Genomic DNA, 4,448 nt, shown 5'->3' with positions numbered 1-4,448 from the left:
CCTTATGATTCAACCAAAGGGCGTATAATTTATCGACTACACAACAAAGATTTAAAGGATTAGGTTTTCAACTTCACCATTCCTTTCGGGGGAATACAATTCGAGATGAAAAATTTCAAAAAACTTATTTTCTTCCAAGAAATAGATTAAGAATTAAGGTAAGGAATGAAAAATATGAAAATAAGAGCTTCCATTCATAAAATTTATGAAAAATATCGACTAATCTGCAGGCGGGGACGAATTATAGTAATTTGTTTCAACCCGAGACAAACAAAGACAAGGATAATCAGACTTGCTAGAAGAGCCGATGTATAAATAAAGAATCTATTTTGACATGAAATGGATATATCCATATATCTCTGACTCATATTTACGAGATGATAAAATATGGAAAAAGATATACTGAAAATTAGTTCGCGTAGGAATGGGACGTATTGGTTCACGTAAGGGTGCACGTAGAATACCAAAGGGAGTTATTCATGTTCAAGTAAGTTTCAATAATACCATTGTCACTGTTACAGATGTACGAGGTCGAGTAGTTTCTTGGTCCTCCGCTGGTACTTCTGGATTCAAAGGTACGAGAAGAGGAACACTGTTTGCTGCTCAAACCGCAGCAGCAAACGCTGTCCGTACCGTAATGGATCAAGTTAAACAACGAGTAGAAGTCATGATAAAAGGTCTCGGTCTCGGAAGAGATACATCATTATGAGCTATTCGTCGAAGTGGTATACTATTAACTTTCGTATGGGATGTAACTCCTATGCCACATAATGGTTGTAGACCTCCGAAAAAAAAGACGTGTGTAGAGCTGAACATTGAAGAAATCCCAAGAGAAATAAAAGATTCGATGATCTAATCAAATAATAGTACTATGGTTTGAGAGAAAGTAACTGTATCTACTCGGACACTACAGTGGAAGTGTGTTGAATCAAGAACAGACAGTAAATGCCTTTATTATGGATGCTTTATTCTGTCTCCACTAATGAAAGGCCAAGCCGACACAATAGGCATTGCGATGCGAAGAGCTTTACTTGGAGAAATAGAAGGAACATGTATCACACGTGTAAAATCTGACAAAGTTCCACATAAATATTCTACCATAACGGGCATTCAAGAATCGGTACATGAAATTTTAATGAATTTGAAAGAAATTGTATTGAGAAGTAATCTATAAGGAACTTCTGACGCGTCTATTTGTGTCAAGGGTTCTGGATATGTAACTGCTCAATATATCATCTTTCCACCTTATGTAGAACCGTTGATAATACACAACATAAAGCTAGTTTAACAGAACCAATTGATTTTTTTAGTGGATTACAAATAGAGAGAAATCGTGGATATCTTATAGAAACACCACATAACTTTCAAGATGGAAGTTATCCTATAGATGCTATATTCATCCCTGTTCGAAACGCGAATCATAGTATTCATTTTTATGGGAATGGAAATGAAAAACAAGAGATACTTTTTATCGAAATATGGACAAACGGAAGTTTAACTCCGAAAGAAGCACTTCATGAAGCATCTCGATATTTAATTGATTTATTTATTCCCTTTTTACATATGGAGGAAGACAATATATATTTACAGGACAATCAACACACGGTTCCTTTATCCCGTTTTACCTTTCATGATAAATTGGATAAACTCAGAAAAAACAAAAAAAAAATAGCATTGAAATCGATTTTTATTGACAAATCAGAATTGCCTTCCAGGATCTATAATTGCCTCAAAATGTCCAATACATATACATTATTGGACCTTTTGAATAACATCCAAGAAGATCCTATGAAAATTGAATATTTTCGTAGCAAAGATATAAAACAGTTATTGGGCACTTTAGAAAAATATTTCGTAATTGATTTAGCAAAAAAAAGTTTTAAATCTATTGGACTTATTTAGTCAAAATAGATTGAAATATTTAGCACAATTAATATATCATATATTAGAAATAAATTCAGAATTAAATTGACTAGATGTATATAGGGAAAATTCGCTTTGAAGAAACTATTCCCTAGATACATATGTCGTGTTATTTCAAAATTGAATCAATTAAAAATAAAAAATTTTAAAAAGACCTAAAGTTAGGGATTTATCAATAGGTAATGTTGCACCAATGCCCAACCAAAGGGAGACTGCGGTACTAATCAAAAAGACAGTCGTCGCTACTGGACAGCGAAATGGATTTTGCAATTTATTAACATTCTCTAAAAAAGGTAGTGTTAATAATCCTGCAGGTACTGAAACCATTAAAAGAACCCCCAACAATTTATCGGACATTGTACGAAGTATTTGAAATACAGGAAAGAAATACCATTCAGGTAAGATTTCCAAAGGGGTTGCAAATGGATCTGCCAGTTCACCAATCATTGATGGTTCTAAAATGGGTAAGCCTACATTACATGCAATAGTACCTAAAATTACTACTAGAAAAATATATAAAAGATCATTGGGCCATGCGAGCTCTCCATAATAATTATGACCCATACCTTTATCCAATTTAGCTCTTAATACAGTATCATTCAAGTCGGGTTTTTTTGTTATTGGGATAGGTGAATTCTTATATATCCATCCCCCGAGGGAACTGGACATGATAATTTTTAATCATCCAGCTCGAGCAAGAATAAAAAGAACCAAATGAATCCATATATTTATATAAAATATATAGATGGTACCTGTCTTTACACATCCACATATATGATAGAGGAATGGTTCAATGTAAGAAAAATTTGACTGAATTCTTTCTTATAGAATTGCAACTATCTATTACAAAACAAAGAATTTGTTCTTACAAGTAAATACTGAAGACCCGAGTAGGCTTACAAATCAAATCATGATATGATCAAGTGCTTTCTGGGTCATCTCAGACCTTCTAATTGGTATTAATCTCCAAAATGCTTAGAGATACACATACAAGGTTTGCTTGTTACTAATATAGTCTAGCCTCTCTTCTTCTTTAGATCCCTTGTTTCACTCCGATAATAGTATTGATTGTGTCAATGCAGAGGAAATGAATACATTTACATACTATTAAATCTTATAAGTGAACTAGATAAAACGGAATATTGATTCCGTTTTATCTACTTAACTTATACTGGACCTTACGGAGCCTGCTCATGTACAACATGATTCGGACCTGATCATAGAAAAGATTTCCTTTAAGCGAACTAGCCTATCCTCTATATAGGGCTTACACGGTGATTGGAACAAAGACATATTTGGTTGTGAATTCCCATGTGGAAGGCATATATCTACACAGATCAATCAATAATTCAAGTCACACACTCCCATAATCCATTTTCTATTCACAAAATTCCCTTCAATCCCCACGTTTAGTTGACATGAATAGTTAAAGGGAAATATCCAAATCCATGTCTTATTATTTTCAATAATCCATACTTGTAGCAATGAAATGCTATATATTCCTCCACTAAGTGATAAATGATTGATTACAAATATTTAGGATATATTTTTTTGCTCTATCTATAAAGGCCCAGAAATACCCTGTTTACGTATCATTGGAAAGTGCATTAACATAAATACGGCAGTAAGAAGAGGCAGTACAAAAGTGTGTAAACTATAAAAATGAGTCAAAGTAGATTGTCCCACACTAGTGCTTCCGCGCAATAATTCGACCAAAGGTGATCCTATTACAGTAATAGCGTCAGTGACACCTATTACTATTTTCACTGCCCAATAACCAATTTGGTCCCGAGGTAAGGAATAACTAGTTATGCCAAAAGATGCGGTTAATACAGCCAGAACCACACCTGTAACCCAAGTCAATTCGCGAGGTTTTTTAAATCTGTCGGTGAGATACACACGAAATACATGAATAATCATCATTAGGACCATCATACTTGCCGACCATCGATGAACTGATCGGATTAACCAACCAAAGTTGGCTTTAGTTATTATGTATTGAACAGAAGCAAAAGCCTCAGTAACTGTCGAATGGTAGTAAAAATTCATAGCAAACCCAGTAGCTACTTGTACTAAAAAAACAAGTAAGCGTAATTCCCCCTAAACAATAAAATATATTGACGTGGGGGGGAACGTATTTACTAGTTATATCGTCCGCAATTTCTTGAATATCGAGACGTTCTTCGAACCAATCATATACTTTATTGAGATAGGCGAAACTCCCCCCCTGAGAACTGTATATGAGACTTTCATCTTGTACAGCTCAAGCAAAAACACCCAAATACTAGTTGTAACGGATATGGAATAGAAAGTTTTAAAGTTATTAAGTTCTGATCCCATCTTCTCTGGAAAATCCAAAATCTCTTCTTTGTGGTGATAATACCAAAATATCAAGCTGGCGCAGTTGTCTTTATCTTTATTTTGATACTTATGGGCCTCTTGAATTCTCTTTTTCCCTATTTCTTTCTAGAATTTGTTTTTGTGGAATATGTCTTTTATTCTTTGTTTTCTTTATTATTGATAGG

General features: G+C 34.0%; 1 pseudogene; it reads left to right on the top strand.

The window, feature by feature from the left end:
• Positions 1–387: 387 nt before the first annotated feature.
• Positions 388–954, top strand: LOC124894574 (annotated as a pseudogene).
• The last annotated feature ends 3,494 nt before the right edge of the window (positions 955–4,448 follow it).

The sequence above is a fragment of the Capsicum annuum genome, unplaced genomic scaffold, assembly GCF_002878395.1.
Source record: "Capsicum annuum cultivar UCD-10X-F1 unplaced genomic scaffold, UCD10Xv1.1 ctg75514, whole genome shotgun sequence".
Taxonomy (NCBI): domain Eukaryota; kingdom Viridiplantae; phylum Streptophyta; class Magnoliopsida; order Solanales; family Solanaceae; genus Capsicum; species Capsicum annuum.
The sequence above is the reverse complement of the archived record's forward strand: the minus strand, read 5'-3'. Positions and strand labels throughout refer to the sequence as shown.